This window comes from Nuphar pumila, chromosome 15 (genome assembly GCF_984573655.1).
Source record: "Nuphar pumila chromosome 15, dmNupPumi1.hap1.1, whole genome shotgun sequence".
Classification (NCBI taxonomy): Eukaryota; Viridiplantae; Streptophyta; class Magnoliopsida; order Nymphaeales; family Nymphaeaceae; genus Nuphar; species Nuphar pumila.
Genome location: NC_143263.1, coordinates 19486725 through 19499940, shown reverse-complemented (window position 1 = coordinate 19499940; position 13216 = coordinate 19486725). Strand labels below are relative to the sequence as shown.

The following is a 13216-nucleotide window of genomic DNA, read 5'->3' as shown; positions in this document are numbered from 1 at the left end:
ATAGCAGATCAGAACCACGGATTCTCAGATCGAATCTGAAGAATCGTGCATGAGCATTTTTTTAAACCTCAAAAAGTATTTTCTAAGAACTTATTTAATTTTGCTAAAAAACCTCAAAGAGGACTCTAATTTGCTCAATTTACAATTCGATTGAAATCACTAAAACTTTTAGCAAACAAGCATTTTTAAACATTTATCGCACGTAATATAAATTCTGTTGCTTGATTGAGAATTGCATGATTGTCTGTTATTTTCATTTCCTGACACTGGTATTTTGTCATGTTCTACTAAACGACCGAACAGAAAGTTCTGAATCTTAACTTGTTGAAAAGGTAACATCCGAAATTCCAACTTTCATGTTTATCACTTGTCCTGAATCTGTTTTGTTGCTGGTCTAAAATATTTGTCAATCCTTGTTACTCAAGTGATAGTTTGGTTCTGAACATGTTACATTTCTGATAGTGTTTAGAGTTTGAAGCATATCTCTGTCATCTCTAACTGAATGATGTTCTGAAAAGATAACATCCTAAATAAGAACTTTCATGTTTTGAGTATTTGGTGAATCGATCATTTGTTATTTCAAAAAGTTACTTGTTTTCTGCATGCTTAAAATCTTGTCCATGAACTCGTATAGTTTAGAACAAAAAATACAGCAATGTAAATTGAACATAACTTTCAGGATATTAATCCAAAAATTATAAATATTGGTTTGTCAGAAAGATAACTTACCTGTTTGGAGTTTTCCCAAACTCTATCATTTGAGGTTGGAAAACCCCTCCCAAGTTGACTGACTGTATATCGACTAGACAACCAGCGATCAGTCTGTCCGGTTCAGAGAACTCATCATAAATTGGACAACACAGATCTGATTTCTATGTTCTTAGATCCGTTGAAAATGTGTGTTTGCTATGCATCTTTTTTTTGTTTACCCGAATTGCTAAAACAGAGTGCCTCTATCTCAAATCACATAACATTTAAGTCATGTTCAAACTCTCCTGTTAAAACTTTAAGCTTTCTCGCATGGAGATCCATTTGAATCTCGGATTGTGAATCAGCTTTGTCGCCGACTCAGCATCACTTAGTATTGTGTATGAGCATAAAGTCTGGTGCAGTTTGCAAATCCTCAACCCTAAATGCAAGGGCCTCAAGCCAGAGCAATCTTATGACACACCTATTCATCCTCTCAGGGATTTTCCCCATCAAATGCATCATTAACAACTAGTGGATGTACAAAAGTCATTCCTTGTCATATCCACTAGACTTCAGTTCCAAATTGAGACGTATCATGGAATTGAAGCTGCATAAACTACTTTACAATTTACACTTTTTTTATTATGCACAAGTGTGACATACCATTCTCTGATTATTTCAAAGTTGTCACCTGGGTACGGAGGGTATGACACGACAATTCATGGCTATATATATATATATATAATAATAAATTCAAAATAAACTGAATATAATCTAAATATGCATGCTCTATCTAAAATATATATTATATACAAAAAATATAATTATAAATTATAAATTAAATACAAACTTGTATGTACGGAAGATAAAATGGTGTGTCTGGTTGTCGACAGGGGTATGGAGGGCAAAATGGAGTGTCCGGGTACCATAGTTTTAAAGATGACAGATTGCATGACTTTATTCTGAAATGAATGATTATTTTCCTTTTTTTCTTTAGCCAAAGGAAAATCATAGAATAGTACTTCCAAACATATTTTTAGCAGTCTAAGATTGTTTTGAAATAAATGCTGTCAAATTGTATGGAAACATGACAAATCAAGATTCCACATGTAAAAGAAAGGAATAACATACAATAAACCATGGAAAACATACCATTACAAAAAGGCACTATTAAAGTTAGAATACCAAGCCATGCAGTTAAGCACTTTACAAGTAAAGGAAAATTACACGTTATAAACAATAAAAACAATAATGAACCAGAAAACTTGAGAAATCACTTATATTCACAAAAACCAAAAAAGATCAAGCTCCGCACAAAAGATCAGTGGACCAAATGACCTAAGTGCCTTCGGTCCTAGCATTCTTCATCAATAGGAAAGTACAGGGTGGCAATAATGAGTAAAACAAGCAAGCCAAACAACTAGGTGGAGAAAAGATGTTTGTGGGAGAACTGAACTACCAAAGGGAAAGACATTAACAGTCTCTAAAGTGACCAACATACATGCCAAATAGTGTCAAAAAGGAAAAATATCACAAACCTGAAGAACAGAAAGCACAAAGATGAAGATCCCCATGCCTCTATGTGCTGGAATATTGACCTTCAACTTCCCATACAGCAAGCCGCCAGCTACCACAGCTGCCAGGCCAATGCTAAATCCCAAAGATTGAATTACAGCATGAAGGTAATACCACATTGGGTCCCACTGTCTACAATATCGTACAGCTATGACTCCTATAGGAAGAAGCACACCCCACCCAAGTATAGCCAAAATTCCATGGCTCCTCTTTAGCTGGCTAGGGAAAGAAGATACAGATAAGGTACCTGTAGAACAATGATTTTGAGAATTAATGCATGTACAGAATAAAAGATTTCTAGGGTCAAGGACATATTGTGAGAGAGCAGAGAGAGGCTTTGATGGCTGCAGAGAAAACCCAATAAGGGTTTGCAGTTTTGCTTCTCATTAAATATCACACGTGAGGTGATTAGGGTACGAAAATACCCATTACATAATATACTAAAATCACAACACGTCATTAATGAGCATGTGTTTTAATAAACAAGATGAATTGGGTCTGGATTCAGTCGTGAATGATGTTTTTTCACCTTCCCTCAAGTTGTACATGGTTTTGAACCATAAACAACTTGCCTTTTAACATCCAAAATATGTTCTTGATATGTCCTATTGTAAACAAGTCAGCAACTTGATTAGCAGTCCGAACGTATTCTGGTTCAATTTTTTTTTCTTCGCCCTTCTGTCTTACAAAATGTTGATCAATTTCAATATGCTTGGCACGACTGTGGTAGATGGAATTGAATGACATATTGATAGCACTTTGATTGCCACGCAAGAGAACGCTTTAGAAATCGATTCTCCTACTTCCATCAATAGATATCTGATCCATGTTACTTCAATTGTACCCACTGTCATTGATTTATATTCAGCTTATGTGTTCGACCTGGCTATGGCCTTTTGTTTTCTACTGCTCCAGGAGACAAGATTTAGGCCAATAAAAATACAGTATCCTGAAACTAACCTACGTTCATCTGGATCTCCTGCTCAATCTGCATCTGTGTAAGTAAGAAGTTCATGCATGTGATGGTCATGCATACTCTTTCTGTACAGAAGACCATCTCTAATAGTTCCCTTCAAATATCGAAGAATGTGTTTAACAGCTTCCATATGCCCAATGTGTGGGTCATGCATGAACTGAGATACCTGATTGACAGAGTAAACAATATCAGACCCAGTGAAGATAAGATACTGAAGCATTCCTACTATCCTGCGATATCCTGTAGGGTCCTCATACAAATCTCCATCTTGGTAACTGAGTTTCTTATGAAGTACACTGGGTGTACTTAGAGGCTTGCAATCAGTCAAACCTGCCTTGCTGAGAACATCAATGGTATACTTATGTTGAGTAAGTGTCATGCCTTTAGCAGTCCTGTCAACTTCTACTCTAAAGTACCGCAGTTTACCAAGATCCTTCATCTTTAATCTGTGATTCAGAAGTTCTTTAACATGTTCAATATGTTAATTAGAGTTACCTGTAATGATAATGTCATCAACATATATCAATAACAGGGTAACTACATCTTTGCATTTGAATATGAAAAGAGAATGGTCAAGAAGAGACTGAATAAAGCCATATTTTTCTACTTCAAGAAAAAAATTGTCAAACCAAGATCGAGATGCTTGCTTTGGACCATATATAGCTCTCTTTAACCTGCACACGTATTCTTTAGAGTTTTCTTCTGCATACCCAGTGGGTTGCTCCATGTATACTTCGTCTTTTAGAGTTTCATGTAGCAACACATTTTTTACATCCAGTTGGCTAAGAGTCCACTGGTGCTTAACAATCAATGATAGTATGATACGAATAGTGTTCATTTTTACGATCGGACTAAAAGTCTCATCATAGTCTTGTCCTTGCTCCTGTGTGAAGCCTTTGGCAACCAGCCTAGCCTTGTATCGCTCGATAGTACCATATGGCTTATACTTTATCTTATACACCTACTTTGACCCAACCACATTTTGATCATGTGATCTAAGAACAATATCCCAAGTGTCATATTCATGAAGAGCCTTCATTTCCTCGTTCATAGCTTCAATCCATCTCTTAAAATTTATTGCTTGATAAAAAGTTGTGGGTTGGTCTTCCTTGCCCAAAGAGGCTAAGAAGGGTTGGAAATACATCATAAAATTCTCATAACCCACCTATCAATTGGATGTCGAGATTGGATAGACCTTTTGTGAACAGGTGATTGAAGAAAATAGGAGAATTATGCTCCTGATTAGAGCTAAGGGGTATCTCCTTCTCACGTCGAGAGTAAACAATGCTTGTATACCTTTCTGGGGTCAATAGTGACTCAGAAATCACACTTTCCTGAGTTCTTTGCTCAGCAGTAGATACGTTTCCCTCATCTCTTTGATGAAATTCAGATAAACAAACATCATCAATACTAGAAAAGAGATCTGAGTTCAACCAAGGGTGATAAACTTCAATTTCAGGAGGAGTGATAGCATTATGACCAAAATTTGATTAATCAAACGCAACATTTCTGGATATTTTGATGCTCTTGCTTATGGGATCATAACATCTGTAGCCTTTGCAATCATCAACGTACCCAACAAACCTGCACTTTAAAGCCTTATCCTAAAACTTATGTCGCATTGAACTCTCAACATGAACATAACATATACATCCGAATACACGCAAATCATGGTAATTTGGATGCCCACCATATAAAAAGAAATAAGGTGATTTGTTCTCCAAAATGTTCATGGGAAATCGATTTATGACATAGACTGTTGTATGAAAGGCTTCTGTCCAGAAGGTAACTGACAGATTACTATCATGCATCATGCTCATTGCACTCTCGATGGTATGATGATGCTTCCGTTCCGCAATCTCATTCTATTGAAGTGTATGAGGGAAACACACCTGCCTACTTATCTCATTTGTCTGGAGGAAACTAATAAAGTTATTTGAAGAGAATTCACCCCCTCCATCATATTGGAAACAAATGATATTCTCAGAGAATTGATTTTGAACAAAGGAATGAAAGTTTTGAAATAACTTAAAGGTTTCAGATTTACTTTTCATAAAGAAGATCCATGTATATCGAGAATAGCTATCAACAAAGATGAGATAATATCTAGTGCCGGATATGGAAGAAACTGGAGCCGGACCCCAAACATCAGAACATATAATCTCAAATGGTCTTGAAGCTCTTTTATTAATGGAATGAAAAAAGAACATGACTATTACACTGAAGACAGCTAGAACATTTTTTTTGTCTAAATTTAGACTGGACTTGGGAATAAGACTATTTGAAATAAGTTTATCAATAAAACAACTACTACAATGACCCAGACGACCATGCCAAAGTTTCGGCTAAATACATTCAAAAGATTAAAAACATTGTCAGGAGAAACTGAGGATGATGATGTGAGCTTCAATGTGGAATCAACAGACTGAACACAAGATGAATGATTCTCTTGGAACACATACATATTCCCTTGTCGTTTTCCTTCAGCGAACGTTTCTCTCATATGAAGGTCCTTAACACAAATAGAGAAAGGAGTAAACTCAAGTGAAGCATTAATGTCATCTACAAGCTTAGAGACAAAAACAATATTTTTCTTGATATTAGGAGCATGGATGACATTTGAAAGAGCAAGAGAAGAGTTGAACATAGGAATTACAGAATTTTCAATGTGCGAAATATGGTGGTGAGACCCATCTCCAGTGACTATACTATTTCTACCAACATAAGGAACAAGATTTAGGAGCTTACCAGCATCACTAGTGACATGAGTGGTTGCACCAGAATCAACATACCAAGTGTCTTGATCATTCTGTTTGATATTTAATTCAGCCAAAGCAGATAATAGCAGTTCTTTGACTTCTCCACTATTTTTCAATGTATTTGTTCTCTTTCTTGTCTCCAATTGCTTTCCTCTATTTTGCTGGTTAAACCAACAATTTGCTTTTATGTGTCCTCTATTGTTGCAGAGAAAGCAGGTAGGTATTGTCCTTTGCCTTTGCAGATTAGGAAGCATACTGAGAGTAGGTAATATTTCATGAGCTCCTTGTCCATTCCTCTCTTGATCTCCTCTTTCTCGAGATTCATACCTGCCACGTCCTCAACCATAGGTGACTCCTGTGGCAAGAACGTCGTGGGCTCCAATGGGATTGTGATTACCTTCAGAGAATCCTTTTAAAGTCATCTCATACTGTAAGAGCTTAGCACGAAGATCTTGCAAACGCAGCAAGGAAGTAATCATCATATGATAATCGGGTCCCAACCCGCTCAAGGTTTGTTGCACCATATCTTTGTCATTGACCACGCAACCCACGATGGCCAACTGATCTGTGATGATTTTCATTTTGTTTAAGTACTCCATGACAGCCATGGAGTCCTTTCTCAGCATTTGAAATTCTTTCTTTAATAATAAAACTCTAGCCTGAGAAACTTGAGAATACATCTGAACAAGACGATGTCATAACTGCATAGTTGTGCAGTCATCTGGGATTGCCACAAGCACCTCCTATGACGGGGTGGAAGTGATGTAGGCAACCAAAGCCTGATCTCGCTTCATCCAAGATATATATTTTGGATTTCTGACAAAGGTAATGGAAGTGTCACCCTTCCCAATCTTGCCATCTTATAATATGAACTCTGGAGGAACAGAAACAGAGTCATCTAGATGTCCAGAGAGATCCTGACTTCTTATGAAATGGATGATTTGTCTTTTCCAGGTGAGAAAATTGGAGTTGTTCAGTTTTTAAGATACAAGTTGGCTAAGAAAGTTAGAAGAAAGGACAAATTGAGAAGAAGAAAAAGAATCTATAGGTGATTAAAGATGGAAGCAAGACAGAATTAGAAACAATACTGGAGTGGAACAAAAGAAGTCAAAACAAATACGTAATTTTAGAGAACTTGAAACTCGGCTGCCTTTTTTTTTACAGCAGACCTAAGACAAAAAAATGAAGTTATGCAGTACACTGATCTGAATAAGGGCAATCAATGAAATGCAAAACAGAAACACGTTATTTGAATGTAACATGTTTTTCTTTTCGAAAAATGCAAAGAGCTGAATCTGATTTTTGGATGTAACATTATTCTAGAATGTATAGAAAGGGAATATGATATTTTACTCATATCAGAATCTATCCTTACTTTTCTGAAGAAAATAAGGAATAATTTATGAAATCACACAAAGGATTTGCTCTTGCATGACCATATGGAATCACGTCAAACAGTGTGAGAAGAAAAAGAAAATGCAAATAGACGTGAGATGCATACTTTAGAAAGTGCAGATTTTAGATTAAGAAGGATGACGATTAATGGTGGGTGACGATTAAATAGAAAGAGAGAGATTAGATGCAGATTTTAGAAATAGGGAAAAATAGAATACGTTAACTAGAGAGAAATATTCTGCAGATTATGTTGGCTAAGAGATTCAATAGATTCGAGAAGAATAAGAAAAGAAATACCTTGGAAGAAGACGTTGTAGAGGGGAATCTCAGCTCTGATACCATGTGAGAAAGCGACGAGAGAGGCTCTGATGGCTGCAGAGAAAACCCAATAAGGGTTTGCGGTTTTGCTTCTCATTAAATATCACACGTACAATGATTAGGGTACAAAAATACCCATTACATAATATACTAAAATTACAACATGCCATTAATGAGCATGTGTTTTAATAAACAAGATGAATTGGGTTTGGATTCTGAGATCCAGACCCAGTCGTGAATGATGTCTTTTCACATATAAATGAGACTAAGCACATAGAGTATAACATAACAAATGCAATTCAACATTTAGTCATTATAATTCATCTTTAATTATTGTTTATTTGGTATTATAGGGGACATCCTACATATATCAGAACCTTGTGTGTGTGTGTGTGTGTGATATGAGAGAGAGAGAGAGAAGCTACAGGTTCTGCTGATCAACTTGATTGCCAAATAGTCATAAAAGTTAATGATATTAGGTTATACCATTTAATTAATTTGTTACTGTTTAGTTATTACAATACCAATTCATCATACACCAATTAAAGAATAAATTTAGTGAAGAAAAGTCGAGGAAACAAGAGATAAGTGATGCTGACTATGTGTCACTGGTTACTTAGTATGATAATAGAATCCCCCCCCCCTCTCTCTCGCTCTCTCTCTCTCCACCTGTCCTAACCAGTTTGAATATGGAGCTGCATGGACTTCTTTTTCTTGCATGGACCATTTCAAAAAGTCGTAGCTGGAGGTGTTTTTTTCTTAATCCAATTCTATAGGCATGGTTGTTTTTTTCTTGTTTACTATCCAATTCTATAGGCAATTACTATTGTGTGTGTGTACACGTGTGTGTGCCTCATGAAGTTTTAGGACATTTACTGATACAATTTCTAAAGTCTAAGGGCATGTAGACATTTTCCTAATGGTAAGAAACCATTCCAAGGCATAGCTAACTTTTTTTTTATTAACTATAAGAGTTTTGTCATTTCACATAATATAATGGGCAGAGTTTTTGCCAGCAGTTTGTACTTTACACATAGACACATACATAACATCACTGAGCCTTAATTGTAGCCAATATGTACGTGAATACAAAGAATGCAAAGTGGACTTTTCAAAAAATAAGTGTGACAGAGCATTACAAGGAAGCATAAAAACAAAGATCATCATCCCAAGATTCGACACTTGGTAATGCATTAATAGAGTTCCATATACAATATCTCCATGCCTAGATGCATTTTATCAACTCATCAAGAAAAATAACTAACCTGCAGAGAAGTCCAATGCGATGGAAATTTTATCAGAATGTTGAGTTAATTGGTTTTGAATAGGAGTATCACTCCCCACAGCGAATAAGAGGTTTTTTCTTGCAACAGGAGTGGAAAAATTCAATTGAAATGTTAAATATATATGTGTTCCTTGAAAAACAGCGGCTGGTGCAATAGCAGTGAATTTTAGTTCTCCCTGACCAGCAACAACTTGTGAACTACTTTGGCCACCAAGTTAAAATTTCTGGATGTTTGCTTTACATTGTGAATCCATCCAACCGACCATTGCACTAGAACCAACCATCCTTTGATAATCCCATGCCTACCCATCCAGTTGTATATTGAGCTGATAGTACAATGCTCAAAATATTTCCTTCAACCAAAGAATACTACAACACCCACAGAAAATAGTTGGATGAGTTCTGGACTATCAACTCATACTAGAAAGATTTACCGATAACAGCACAGAAAGATTTATTGTTCATGAATGCATAAGAGCTAATTTGAAGTTTGAATCTGACAAAAGAATTAAATTATCAAGGATTCTGACAAACACATAAGCTACAACCAAATCAGTTACTTCATAGAAAGAGAAAGAGAACTAGAACAAGGTGACAAGCCCTACTGGATTCATACAGATCAAAAAGAAAAGGTATAATGTAGTGTTTAAGAAGTGGGTAAGTACTCTAGATGGACAATAAAGAATACAAATGCAGAGCAATTATATGGTTACCCAAATAAGACTAGAATGACAGGTCTCCATCATTTCATGCTGCCAGTTTACAAAATATTAACAGTAAAGATGAAGGTATTTTGGGAGAATCACGTGGGGACTTAGTTTTTGCAAACCAACAGCTGGGTCAAGAAATCATTAACCATAAATTATATGTATTGAGAAAAACTGCCATTATGAGTAATAACATTGAAGACTTCCTTGTCAAAGAAGGCAAAGACATCAAAAAAAGGTAAATTAATTGAAATGTAATAATGTTAGACTTGTGTGAAGAAGAGGGAAGAAGACGGTCAATATATGTAGAAATCAAGTCAGTTGAGGCAACAATAGAAAACCTACAAAAAAGAAACACTGATTTTGATAGCATAAACAATTCAAAGCAACCATTATGGCAATTAATGACACATACAACAACCTCAGGGCAAGTCTAAGACATCGAAAGACCTGAATCTCAAATTTGATGTCCATTTAGCATCAATTTTTAGTTAAAATTAGTTATCTTTTTCTTGGCTACGCTATAATTTTAGTTATTTCTCTCAAAGAAACAAGACAAATCATAAAAAAAGCTGTATGTATGATTAGCCTATGACCACAAAGGGATCACACTCAATCTTCAATCTGCATGTCGCATAAACCATATAGATCATAAGAAAGATAATGACCAGCCAGAGACACAAAGGCACATAAGAAAATAACAGATAAAAGGAGGCCCCAGAAGGCTGGAAGTGCCATATGCGGTTGATGCCATATTAAGTATACATGAAAACCTCGTAGCATTCTCTCAAGATGAACATCCATATATTTGACTAGGGTATGCTATTATACAGAAAAATATATAACATTGTGCTTGGCTTCACCATTGTCTCCATTTCAGAATGGATGGTGGTCATCAAAAGGGGAGTCCGTCAAAAACTAACAAGCCCATGGAAGATTGTAGAGTATCCCAGAATGTGTGCAGGTAAGGCATCAACATAAACTGTAAATGTTATATAGAAATCTAAAAAAGGATACATACGGAGGATGAGTTTGGATGTTTGATTCACCAAAGAGGAGAGTCCTGATACAAAGAAACGCATCTACCTTGAGGAAGGAGAGGAAAAGAAAAAGAAAGATACTATCTTGCTTAGATCATCCATATCTCATTCTTCTCCTCAATCATGTACAACTGCATGTATATATTACATGTGAAACATATAAAAATTACTTCAAAAAATGTGATATGTCTAATATAAATTCAGGTAGGCAAAATCGAACAGATCCTACACATATCTGCAGATGACAACCCAATCTAATGAGTCACTCAAATTCTAAAATGTGAATTTCACGCTTCATATTCCTTTTCATGCTTGCTGAATATTACAAGTAAAAATGGTTATACGATCACTTACTCCAACATCTTGATCAATGGTTTTTTGTTTTTCCTCTATTATCTCACTATTTTAACCAAACTATATCCATCTGATAAAACAGAAAGACCCTCAACCCCAAAACAGTAGAATGTGTGTGTGTGTGTGTGTGTGTGTGTGTGTGTGTGTGTGTGTGTGTGTGTGTGTGTGTGTGTGTGTGTGTGTGTGTGTGTGTGTGTGTGTGAATTTCAATACATTCATAGTTCACGTTTTCGGGTTTAGAACTTGTTAACAGATATAAAAGTAGCGGTTGAAAAAGAAAAGGCTCAATTAACAGGATAACACAAATGAAAGATTACAGTAACATAAATCCGTCAACCAATCTCGCCATCCAATAGACCAGAGAAACAAATAAATCCTTAGAAATTAGGTTTCTCCCTTGCCTATGACCATCAATTCTATCACATGATGCTGATCCTTTCTTTTTCTTTTCTTTGAGTGAAAGAAAAAATTTATTGACCAAAAGGCCTTAGCTTGTGAGAGTAGCAAAGCAAAAGGCTAACAATTAATCTTAAGCAAGGAAACTTGATGGGCAAAGCCTTCAGTTTCAAATCAAGATCTACAAAGACGCAACTGAATGAGTCACTTAGTATCGATGTTTAACATCTCTACTTCGCTTCTCCTTGGCTAACGTGCTTTCCTCGAACTCTCAGGCACAAGCTTAACAGGAGGAAGAGATGAACGTCATGAGGCTGATTCACTACAAAGGTAAAGTATTACTCACACCAAGATTGAAGGAATTCCAAACGGATCGGCAAGTCCACCCAGAGGAATTGAGCGATGGAACAATCACGTTGATATCCCAACCACAATTATTCGTCTGTGCCTCGACCACCGCCGCCGAAAACAGAACAAAACCAATAAACCCAGCATAAAAAGCAAGAGAAACACCTCCAAATCTCCTCATTTCCCCTCTGCCGGAACCCAATTTCACCTTGAACCAACCAACCAAGGGCTCCCGTCACCTAACAGCCCCCCGGAAAACCAACAATTCCAGCGCCGGAAAACCAGAAATTCTGGGTTTTGGGAGACTGCAAGAAAATTGAAAGCACAAGAACCAGAAAATCGGGGTGAAATTAGCAATTTCTCCTCATTGGGAGGGAGAAAGAGAGCAGATTACAAATTGGGATGTCCAGAAAAGTTGGGTTTCTGGCTCCGGTTGGTGGCTCTATCGATCTCTTCAATATGAAGCGTTTCCGAGATGATGGTGATGACGATGACGAAATCTTCAACTACCACCATCCTCATCACCACCACCAACCCACAACTCTCTCTCACGGAAGCCCCAGACTAGCGAAAACGGCGAGTTGACATCTCCCCCATTTCTATATTCTTTCATATTTGGTGGGAGAGACAAGGAAGCAGTCGTCCACACTCACTTTCTCTCTCTCTCTCTCCGTTATTTTCAATTTCTGGTATGATTAAGTGCAGTTTTGGTGGGAAGAGGCAGTTGCTGATGCAGCAACAGAGATAAAATTACTATTAAAACCTCCCAAGCTTTATTTCTCAAGAAGTTTGGTTCCCGATGCGGGATTTCGCGAGCTTTATGAGAAACTTGGCTCGCTTATAAAAAAAATGGCAACTTTCCCACGTTGAGTATGAAAATGAACTTCTTTGTTAATAAAAAGAGATGTAGGTATTTTTTTAATGAAAAATTATGTATATAAAGAACGTTTTGTGAGAAACCTCTTAAATTCATTTTTTTTGAGAAAAATAAAAGAATATTATTATCAAGAAATCAGCAAAGACTAATCTTAGGTACAGAGATTTTACATAGGATTAACAGCCATTAAGACTACGAGGGGTCTCCCATGTGGTAAGCGGGTCCCGCGCCAAGCTGAATGCCCAGGTTCCAATCCTTCTGCCACATGGGTCTTAATAAATATCTGATAAGGGCCTGCCTAACCTCAGCTTGTCTTTCAAAAAAAAACATTACTAGGGCCGGCTGGCCTATTTGAGATTTAAAGCCACCTCTTGGGGCCTATTAGTATGGAGGGGCCTTCAAATGGGCGGTAAAGCATTAAGACTTTTTCGTTCGTCTATGTTGAAGTAAAAAAAATAAACATCAGGGTTTTCGTCTCCTCAATGTCCTCATTTTC

At 36.6% G+C, this 13216-nt stretch overlaps 1 long non-coding RNA gene across 1 annotated transcript; it reads right to left on the bottom strand.

Moving 5' to 3' along the window:
• Positions 1 to 2146: 2146 nt before the first annotated feature.
• On the bottom strand, positions 2147 to 12490 carry LOC149814718 (uncharacterized). The gene is made up of 2 exons (XR_016427947.1): positions 11842 to 12490; positions 2147 to 2512 (listed from the first exon to the last, which is right to left on the bottom strand). It is a non-coding gene; the product is annotated as an uncharacterized LOC149814718 (long non-coding RNA).
• Positions 12491 to 13216: the final 726 nt, after the last annotated feature.